This window comes from Peromyscus maniculatus, chromosome 1 (assembly GCF_049852395.1).
Source record: "Peromyscus maniculatus bairdii isolate BWxNUB_F1_BW_parent chromosome 1, HU_Pman_BW_mat_3.1, whole genome shotgun sequence".
NCBI classification, from domain to species: domain Eukaryota; kingdom Metazoa; phylum Chordata; class Mammalia; order Rodentia; family Cricetidae; genus Peromyscus; species Peromyscus maniculatus.
This window is the reverse complement of record NC_134852.1, coordinates 19,250,919-19,262,330: the sequence shown is the minus strand read 5'-3', so window position 1 is coordinate 19,262,330 and position 11,412 is coordinate 19,250,919. Positions and strand designations below refer to the sequence as shown.

Here is an 11,412-nt window from a genome sequence, read left to right as displayed (position 1 = left end):
AGATCTGTCTGCCTCTGTCTCTTGAGTCCTAAAATTCAAGGTGCTACCATCATGTCCAGAGAAAACATACATTTTTTAGTAAACATATCTAATATTTCCCCTTACAATAACAGAGAAAATCTCCTTTTATAAAGAAAACATTTTTAACATTCTTCTTCAGTGAGATAGCTATGTAAATCCAATAAAGTGGTGAATGTTGTATTTAAGCTAACTTCGTGAAATAATGTAAACTCATAACGTATTTCTAGAGTCTGTTGACTGGGATACATTTATTTACGTCTTTCATAGGAATGAAAAAAACTCCTGCAATTTGCAATGTGAATTTTCCTCTTCTCTCAGATTACAGTGGGCATGCTTGGCAATTCCTCAATACTATTTTACTATGTCGTTTTGATATTCACTGGAAAGCATTTAATGCCCAAAGACCTGATCCTAGAGCACTTGACTTTTGCCAACTCTTTGTCTCTCATCACAAAAGGCATTCCACAGACAATGGCACACTTTGGATTTAAGGATTTCCTGGATGACATCAGATGTAAATTCATATTGTATATTTACCAAACAATGAGAGGGATGTCCCTATATGTCATGTCCCTATTGAGTAGCTTCCAAGCAATCACAATCAGCCCCAACAACTCCAGGTGGCACAAGTTTAAACACAGAACCACCAAGTACATTGGTCCCTCCTGCTCTCCCATCTGGCTTGTGCACATGCTGTTAAACATCTTGACTCCAGCAAGAGTATTAGGCCCCATTTACAAGAAAAATATGACTAACTTGGGGAGTAATGGATACTGCTCATGGTTTGTGTCTGGCAATGTGGCAGTTGCACTGTACATGTTCTTACTGTGCTTCTCTGATGGCCTGTGTCTGGGTCTCATGGCCTGCTCGAGTGTCTCCATGGTGAGTCTCCTCTACCAACATCAGAGACAAGTCAAGCATATCCACAGTGCTCACCACTTTCTGAAAGTCTCACCTGAGGACAGAGCCACCCAAACTATCCTCATCCTGGTGTGCACATTTACCATCTCTTACTCGGTGTCATCTATCCGGCTTGTCTTTAGGACTTCCTCCAACGGTCCAATGCTATGGGAAGTAAGTGTATTCCTATATCTAGAAATTTGCTTTCCCATAGTTTGCCCCTTTGTTCTCATCAGCAATGTCAAGTCTATTTCTAGCCTGTTTTCACCCTGCTGTGGTAAGAGATAGCTCTCTCCAAGTCTGACATGAGCCCTGTTTGTCCTTTCATATGTATTGGCATAGTGTTTTTAATCTTTTGTATAATGCTAAGACTGAATTTTGAAGATATTCTGCATCCTGTACCTGTTTCCTCTGTCTGATGATCAGATCAATAGTCATTTTGTTATAGCTTTTTCTTACAGAGTTTCTTATCCAATAATGAGAATTGTTCATATATATGAAATCATCATATTATCCAAATTAGTAGATAACAATTGGCAAAGTATAGGTCAACATGAAAAAATATGTATGTGAGTCCTGATCTTATCTGAAGTATCAGTGAAAGATTTTCGGCTCTTATGGGTGTGAATGAGGTGTTTTTATTTTGCATGCATGCATATTTTTCCCACATGCATACCTGAAGAGGTCAGAAGACGATGTTCAACCTTTAAGGAATGGAGTAACAGGTGATTTGAGCCACCATTGAGTGCTGGACAGAGAGCCTGTGTCCTCTGGAAGAGCAATCAGTGCTCTTAAGCACCAAGCCATTTCCCCAGCCCTGAGAAGTTTCATTACATTTTGTTTTAATTTTGTGTAGCTGTTTGTGCTACATATGTTACCATGTGAATCCTGCTGTCCACAGAGGTAAGGAGAGCATTCTGGATTCTCTGGAACTTGAATTACAGGTAGTAGGAGTCACTTAATGTGATTGGTGGAAACTAAACTCAGTTCCTCTAGAAGTTCACTAAATGCTTTTTAACCACTGAACCAGCTCTCCAGCTTCATACTGTTTTTTTTTTTTTTGCTTCTCATATGTAGAGACTATAATCCTTCAAGTATCATCATCACTAGTCTGAAAGTGTTGTAGAAAAATGGAGGGATCAGAAATCAGCTTAAGAAAATTAGCCTCCGAAATGCAAATATTACATTTTCTTTCATGTGAAATTAAGGAACATAAAAGAGTCAGAGGGAAAAATGAACTACTGAGAAGAGGAAAAGTACTAGAGAGCAGGAAACAGGGACACAGATGAGACAGTGAAGAATGAATAGGACACAAACAACTAATGCACATGTGTGAAAATATCATGATGCAATCCATTGCTATGTACAATTAAGACATGCTTTAAAATAAAAAAAAAATAAAGCCTGTCTCCACTACCCCGTGTCACATTTGGTTCATTTTATCTCCATGACTCTAGCTGCTCCATGCCATGTTCTATAACATCCACTTTCTAGAAGGTTCATCAAAATGTTTTATTTGTGTATAATTCTATTTGTTACACTAACTCTTTTCTTCATGAAAATATTCCTCTAGCCTCTGGCTCTTCCCTGAGGAGTAAAATTAATAATATACTTTATTTATAATAATTTTCCTTGGAGAAAATTTCTCTTTTTCTGCAAAGGAAAGATGGGTGTACCTTGGGTCTTCTGGTTCCTAGAGAATGTACACCCCAATCACCCAAGTCCTTCCCACTGGGGGATAAAAGCTTCATCTTCTCCATGGTGTGGGAAGCAGAGGCAGGCAGAACTTTGTGAGTTCAAGGCCAGCCTGGTCTACAGAGAGAGATCCAGGAAAGGCTCAAAGCTACATAGAGAAACCCTGTCTCCAAAAAACCAAAAATAAAAAACAAAACAACAATAAACACATGCACAGGGGGCAGAGACTTTCAATCCTGAGTTTTAGCACCATTGTTAGCAGGCATTGACATATTATTTCTAAGTAACAGTGACACTACCAAACCTTGAGTGCCCTCCTTGAGTCTGTCTAGACAGTCTGTTTCTACACATTTAAGTTTCTTTCATTCAGATAGCTCATCTTTAGTTTTTCTTCCATTTCTCTTTTTCAAGAAAGAGGACAATTTTCCTTAGTTGTGTTTGTATGAACCTGAGCATTTTTAATCTTCCCTGATTTAATTCTTAATCTCTTTTCAAACCATTATCTGTGAGCTTTCTCTGCATCTTACATATATTATCATTTGATCTTCTAACCCCAAAACAAATGAAAATTTGCATCCAGAATGTCCACTATCCCAGAAAACAGTCTTATCTTGCATTAGAATATGAGTAAAATTGGATGAGAAAACTTTTTACTAGCTTTTGCAATTTTTCTATGAGCTTGAATTTATCTCACATCGTAACATTTTTTTTTTAAAAGACAATTAGCTAAAATAATAAAACTTCTCACTTCTGCTTCTTTGGAAGTATTGCAATACCATTAGAAATTTAGAGGAAGCATTTTCAAAATATGGAATTGGAAAAAAATGTTACTTTCAAAAGCACACACACACACACACACACACACACACACATCATACTCTACAAAGCAGCAAAGACAAAGGAACCTAGGACACAAGGGAGAGTATTTGATGGATGTGTTATTTCTCTTTCTTGTTACTGTGACAAAATGCCAGACAAAGGGCAAATCAAATAAGGAAAGCTTTGTTCCCAGCAGTCTGAAGGCAGAGTCCATCACGGTAAGGGAGCAGCAGTGAGGGAAGCTGGAGTTGTGGTGAGAGAGCTGAAGGTGTATGTCACTGTTGAGTTCGCAGTCAGGCAGCAGTGATAGGAATGCCTGTGCGCACTTCATTTTTTCCCTTTGTCCCTTGTTATTAAACCTCTACATCAGCCTATGGCATGGTATCACTCCGATTCAAAGTGGGTTTTTCTTCATTAAATTGAACCTCTCTGAAAGGTTCTCACACTTACATGGGCAAAGAAGAGTAATCTCACTAGTCCTTATTGTTAACTTCACTCCCCCAAACAAGACTTTAATTATAACAATTTTGAATGGGCAAATGCTACCCACCTTTTAAATGCATTGTTTACCATATTTTAATAATTGACATAAAACTCCAAGAGAATATTAATCCTTGACTGACATAGTAAGATATATCCTTAGGTACAAAGGTAGCACAACTGTTATTGGGGTCATCTATTAAGGGCTGGATTTAGGACTTATTCTTCAATCAGAAACACATTCTGGATGCTGCAATTTTGGTCAGAACTCACAGGCCCCATGGATGAAATTATTGCTATTATTTTTGTAAGTGGACACAGTGTCAAACTGCCCTTTAAATTTATGTATCTATACCCGTAGAACTTGCCAGAGAAGTGTATTTGTACCGTGAAGGTGGCTATCACACTGACCAAAGAGCAGAGACTAAATGACTCTGTAATCATCTGTCACAAATGGGATATATGTATGATCCTCCTCACTGCAAAGTTCAGGTAACATCATGGAAAAGGGAGTAGAAAGACTGCATGCAAGAGGCAGATATCATGGGGTCAATCAGAGAAAAACAGTAAAAACTGTCTATGATAAGACCATGGCACTCATGAGCTCACAATCAATTGGTTACCTGCATGAGATCTGTACAAGATCAGATTAGTCAATATGTTCAAATAGGAAGGGGTTCCTGAGAGCCCAGCAATGACTGAGTAGCTATAGACAGTTCATGGCTTCTGAGATGGGAAGATTAGGTTTCCTTAAGGGTGTGGCCCCTTGTAGGTCAAGCAAGCTCCAGTGGATGGACTTGTACACCTATGAGTATATGGAGGGCAGAAATTTAATTTGGTGGGTTATATAACATAAAGGACATAAAATTGGGGGAGGTTGAGAATGGAGGGCTAAATCTAGAGGACTTAGGAGTGAAAGTAAGGTGGTGAACATGATCAAAGTGCATTGTATGTATATATGATATTCAAAGAATTAATAAAATTTGCTTCAATAACCATAATCTGTTTTGAAGTTTGTACCAGCCAACATATACATATGTGCACTGTATTCCACTTAGGAGGAATTTCAGAGCAAAAACTCTAAATGAGAGCTTATACATTTAACTATTCATATAAATTATTTTATAAACATGGAAATGAATAAAATATAGTTTGTAAAAAAAAGGAATGACAACAGCATTAATCTATCTAGGTAGATTAATCTGTCTTTTAGAAAATGTAATTTAAAGAATGAGAGAGAAAGGTTATCTACTGCATCTTCTTTTTTAAAGATTATTAATTCTGTTACTCTTCAGAGTTAAAAAATCTCCAAGGATGTCTGGGCATTGGAAAAATCTCTCAGCCTGTGACACATTCATCAAGGTCATGCAACCAACTTCATAGTCTTAGTATTGGCCCTTTGTGTCGTCTGCATTCCTTGTAGCACTGGAGGCTCACTGTGATGTTTTCTTCCTAATTACTCCTAATTGCTTCATTGGATTTGCTCTGGTGATGTGGACACCTTTGCACTGACATGTAATTGGTGGAAAGTCATTTAAAAGTTTTTTCTGCCCCATATGTAGATGGTGTTATGGATCTAGAGTTGAGCTGGAAATCATTCCTGTAGTAGAAATGGAGACCCAGGAGTCATAAGCCTATAACTGAGGGCCCAGAATCTCATCTCAACACAGGACAGACTCAGCCTTTCAGCTTGGCACATGCTGTTCTGTCATCACACAGCATGCAGATGACAATTGTTTTCATGTCACAACACTGATAAATACAAAGAAGACTGACATGGGTGGGCGACTTGACTATATTGCTATGATTAGAATTCAGACTTGAATTATTTAACAAGAATTGTAGATTGTATAATACTGGGTACAGAAGAGCTGATTGTCCACCCCTTCCTATGAAAATCTAATCACTTCTACAAGATCCCAAAGATTATCCCTCATTAAGTTGGAATTCTTTTCCTTCTTTATTCATTCTTTCCTTTATTCATTTATTCATTGCTTCCTTTCATCTTGAGGTTTCATTCCAAACTTTATGAAAATTTGTTAAATTTCTACCCCTAACCAAGAAGCTATTTACAATTGAAACATGCTAGGAGAAAAAAAAACAGTTTTCTTCAATGGATTGACACTGTGTATATTAACCATACTCAAGAGCAGGCTTTATATCAGGAAAAGTTGGCCAACACAAATTGTACACTATATTAATCCAGTGATTTTTTTCCATTCCCTTGTGTCTTTCCTTTTGTTGTTCATAAGAAGGAGAAAGAAAGTAATTTCAATGAGTAGGATATAGGAGAGGATTAGAAAGGATTTGAGGAATGTTGAAGATTATAAGTGAAGCCTTCTGGAAAGTTGGGAGTCAGTATACCTGAAGATCCAGGTATGCCACTCTTGGGCATATACTCACAGGATTATCCATCCAACATAAAGAACACTTGTTCTACTATATTTATTGTGGCTTTATTTATATCAGCTAGCGACTGAAAAGAACCTTCTTCTCCATCAACATAAGAGTGGGTACAGAAAATGTAATGCATTTACAGAATTGTTAATTTCTCAGCTGTTAAAAATGACATAAAAAGTTGCAAGAAAATGGATATGTGGTGGTATTGTGTTCCCCCAAATATGTGTACCCTAATAAACATATCTGGGGGCAGAGAACAAAAAAGCCACTAGATACTTTGGATAGGCAGTGGTAACAAACACCTTTAATCCTAGCATTCCAGAGACAGAAATCCATCTGTTCAAGGATACAGGCAAGCATGTTGACTCACGCTTTTATTCCCAGAAATGGAGCCTTTAATCCCAGGGAGTGATGGTAGAAAGTAGAAAGGTATATAAGGCATGAGGACCAGAAACTAGAAGCATTTGGCTAGTTAAGCTTTTAAGTTTTGAGCAGCACAGTTCAGCTGAGAGCCTTTCGGGTATGAGGACACAGAGGCTTCCAATCTGATGAAACAAGATCAGCTGAGAAGTTGGCCAGATGAGGTGGCTGTGGCTTGTTCTGTCTCTCTGATCATCCCGTGTTCACCCCAATACTTGGCTCTGGGTTTGTTTTATTAATAAAGACTCTTTAAGATTCCTGCTACATCTGGCGCCCAAGTTCGTGGTATATATTCATGAAAAAGCTGCTTGCCTGTGGCCTTCTGTGCCCCAGCTCAGGCCCAAGCTACACTCTGCCAGTAGGAGGATCCTGAGTTTGAGGCTGGCCTAGGAGGCTTGTGAGAAACTTTGGCCCATATCGAACCTCAAACAGTGGCAGAGGCTCCTGCTCCAAATTGCTGACTTCTTCTCATTGTGTTGGTGACCGCGGTGATGATGCTCCCTGGGACAAATGGTTTACTGCTGCTTGTTCATAGAATAATTGCCAGGACCATTGTGTTACCAGAAAGCATTGACAAAGGTTAGTTTGGAAAAGTTTGTTAAGACAAATGGTGGAGAGAAATTGCTGTGAAGATTTTCTCTTCTAGGGAAGAACATTCTTGGTTTCAAGAGACAGACATTTATCAGACTGTGATTACTCCAAACCACAGATGAGGAACCAAAAGAAAAAATGTCTGCAGGGAACCATAACCATTAAGCTGATTAACACCAAGGAAAGATCGACTTTGGACTACAAACTGGTCAGGACAATTTCGAGATGACTAGCTGAGATGATCCACCCCGACAGACTACTTGAACAATGACTTGTGACAAGCCCTAAACTTTCCTGTTATGCAGAGACTGGACAAATGATAAAGGACTTGACAATTAACCCAAAAAATGTCTTTTCAGGATCCCCTAAAGATGTCTTCACCCCTAGAAAGAGGAAGTAATTTTAAGAAAACAACACCCATATTCCCAAGAGGTGGGATGGGAGGTTTTTGGTTGTTTTATGAGTTATGAATATTGTCATTGTTTATGATGGTTGGTTACAAGTTGTTAATTGTTGATGGTTAGGAAAAGAGCTGAACAAGGAGATTAGATTCAGAGTATTTGTTTAAAAAAAGATAAAGAAATAATAGGATAAATGGGTAGATCCTTGAATCTACACTAAAAAGAAAAAGGGGAAGATATAAAAATGAGAAAAGGTAGATTACTGAATCAATTATGAAAAGAAAAAATACTTTTAAAAAGGAACTACTTGTTTTAAAAAAGATAAGTAATGAAAAAATTTGTCTGAGTTTATCACATGTTACTGGACATTGTTAATGGATCTGAATTTGACAAATTTTAATGGACTTGACATCATTAATGTAATTCTTGACTGTATATACTATATATACTTATTGGATATTTTTTCTTGTATTAGTTATAAGGTTTTTTAATTTTAGACAAAAAGAGAGGCAATGTGGTAGTATTGTGTTCCCCAAAATATTGTGTACCCTAATAAATTTCTATGGGGTCAGAGAACTGAAAAACCACTAGATACTTAGGATAGGCAGTGGTAGCACACACCTTTAATCCTAGCATTCCAGAGGCAGAAATCCATCGGTTCAAGAATACAGCCAAGCATGTTGTCTCAGGCCTTTAATCCAAGAAAGCAAGCTTTTAATCCCAGGCAGTGATGGCAGCAAGCAGAAAGGTATATAAGGTGTGAGGACCAGAAACTAGAAGCATTTGGCTGGTTAAGCTTTTAGGTTTTGAGCAGCACAGTTGATCAGAGAGCCATTCAGATATGAGGAAACAGAGGCTTCCAGTAAAAGGAAACAAGATCAGCTGAGAAGTTGGCCAGATGAGGTGGCTGTGGCTTGTTCTGTCTCTCTGATCTTCCAGTGTTCACCCCAATACTTGTCCCCGGGTGTGTTTTATTAATAGAGACTCTTTAAGATTCCTGCTACATGGATGGAACTAAAAAAATTATCATGAGTGATGTAACCCTGAACCAAAATGATAAATATGATATGCATTCCCTTATAAGCAGAGATTAGTCAATAAGTAAAAAATAACCAAGCTCCAATTTATATACATAGAGATATTAGGGAAAAAAGAGGAATCTAGTGGTGAAACATGTATCTCCCTGGGAGGGAGAAATAAAATGGACATTACATGCAGACTGGGTAGGTAGGAACAAGAGTGGAGTAATGAGGTGGTGAGGAAGATGGGGTGCAAGGAGAGAGTGCAGGGAGAGACTGTTGGAATTCTGGGCATTTTGAGGTGGTATGGAAAACTAGTACAGTAGAAACATACTGGAATTGATGTGGGAAACCCTTTGAGAACTTCTACTAATGGGGGATTCAGAGGCTCAACTGGCCATCTCTTGTCACCACTCAGGGCTCCCTGAGGCAGGACTAGGTTGTATTTAATTGAGTTTTGGCCAATGGGGTTCCATGGAAATCCCCAAACAACCTAGGCTGTTGCTGACACAAAGGTTGTTTTCCTCAAAGTGGCTGTGGGGTCCCAATACTGAGGATAACACTCAAACAAATCATTGAACATGGAGAAGGAGAACTGCTGTGTACATGGAGCCTTTACCCCTACCTTCTAGTCTCTTTGGTGCAGGAAGGTACTCTGCAGAATCCCAACAGAGAAATGTAAACACCAACACAGTCACAAAATTTTTGACCTGTAATCTTTTCTGGCTGCAAAATACTATAGGCCATTGGGGTACAAACTTGTGAGAGTAGCCAACCAACACCTGATATGACATAATGCACACTCCATGAGAAAGAAGATCATAGCCAATAGTGCTTGAGTAATCAAGAAGAAGAGACTAAGTGGCCAGAGAACTAGGGTAAATCTGTTTAAGAAAAAAATGTATCAGTACAAATGACTCCTAAGTATATTCTGCTATTCTCATAGAGATTTTTGCACTCAAAATTTTCAGCATTGTGGTTTTAGAGGACTTTAGATATTAGAATTTTTAATCCCTGAACTTTATGCTTTTTTTCGGATTATGACATTTAGGGTTCTGGCTTTTTTCCTGAGGTCAAGAAGTTTTTTGAATTGATACCATAGTCTTTATGATGAAAACCTCAACATATTAATTTCACAGCATATAATTCAACCAAACAAAGAGAGTGCTTTTGGAAAACTAGTCATTGTGGCTGTGGTAGTGTGAATGTAATTGGCTGTCCTAATACTATAAGGAGTGGCAGTATTAGGAGGTATGGCTTTGCTGGAATGGGTTTGGTCTTGTTTAAAGAAGTGTGTAACCGTGGGTGCAGCCTTTGAGATTTCCTATGCTCAGGATACTGCCCAGTGTGTCAGTTGATTTCCTATTGCCTGCAAGATGTAGCACTCTGAGCTACAGTACCATGTCTGCATGCATGCCACCATGCTCTCTGCAATGATGATGATGGACAGAACCTCTGTATTTTTAAGTGAACCATCCCAATGAAATGTTTTCTTTATAAGAGATGCCATAGTCATGTTGTCCATTCACAGCAATGAAATCTCTAAGACAGAAGTTAGTACCAGTGACTGGGGTATTGTGATAAGCCTGTGTTTATTTGGAGTAATATGGACCTGGGGACTGTGGATTAGAAAAGCAGTTGAACATTTTAAGTGCTGTTTGATGGGCCATACTTGTAGGAGTGTGGAAAAAAAGTGCTACTGACTGTGATTTAATGGACTATGGGGTGTGGTGAGGGCTATATCAAGAGTTTTCAGAGGAGAAGTATTTTATTATGTTACCCAATGTTCATTCTTGTGATATTTTGGTAGAGAAAGTGGATGCCTTTTCACTTTATTCAAAGAATCTTCCTGAGACTGAATTGAAGAGTTTGGAATTAATTCTGTTGGCAGAAGAAATCTCAAAACAGCCTAGTAGACTCTGGTATCTATAATGAAGATTTATAATGAAAAGGAACAAACTGAGCAGGGTAAAATACAAATGTAAATTTCAAGAAAAAAAGAATAGCAAGAAATGGAATGGAGCTTAATCCTGTGTTCAAGAGATAAATGCATAGAGAAATGGAATAAAGATAATGGTGCCCTCTAGGCAAGACCCCACGTCAGATAAGTTTCCAAATTGGGAAACGGAACTGAAGAAAAGCTTAGAGTCAGATGTGGTGTGGCCCACCTTTATTCCCAGCACTGGGAAGGCAGAGGTGGGCAGATCATTGTATTTGGGGTCAATCTAGTTTACAGAGCAAGTTTCAGGACAGCTAAGCCCATTCATTGAAAGACAGAAACCTGATGAAGATGTTGCTTAAAGTGGGTGCATGGTGGAATGTTCCAACCTAGTGAGGAGCAGAACTTGGCAGCTTCAACCATGGGGTTCTGGCTTTAGAGTTAATGATAGAAGAAATAGAAAATGGAATTAGCCTCTGAGCCAAAGGAAAGCTGCTGAGACCAAGCATGTGTGAAGGAATTTAACAGAGTCCTAGAAAGGCCATTTAGTGAAGGTTTGAAGTGAAATTCCAAATTGCCTAGGACTACCCAAGATATTAGAGATGCCAGAGTTGTGGGATCCCCACAGAAAGAGCTGCTGAAAGGGAGTGGAACCAGCCCAAAGGTAGGAAGTGTGTTGTAGTCAACAAAGGTGAACTGAGTTGGATATCTGAAGATCAACATGAGA

The 11,412-nt window shown here is 38.6% G+C and overlaps 1 pseudogene; it reads left to right on the top strand.

The window, feature by feature from the left end:
• The first annotated feature begins 290 nt into the window (after positions 1 to 290).
• On the top strand, positions 291 to 1,209 carry LOC143271988 (vomeronasal type-1 receptor 2-like; annotated as a pseudogene).
• Positions 1,210 to 11,412: the final 10,203 nt, after the last annotated feature.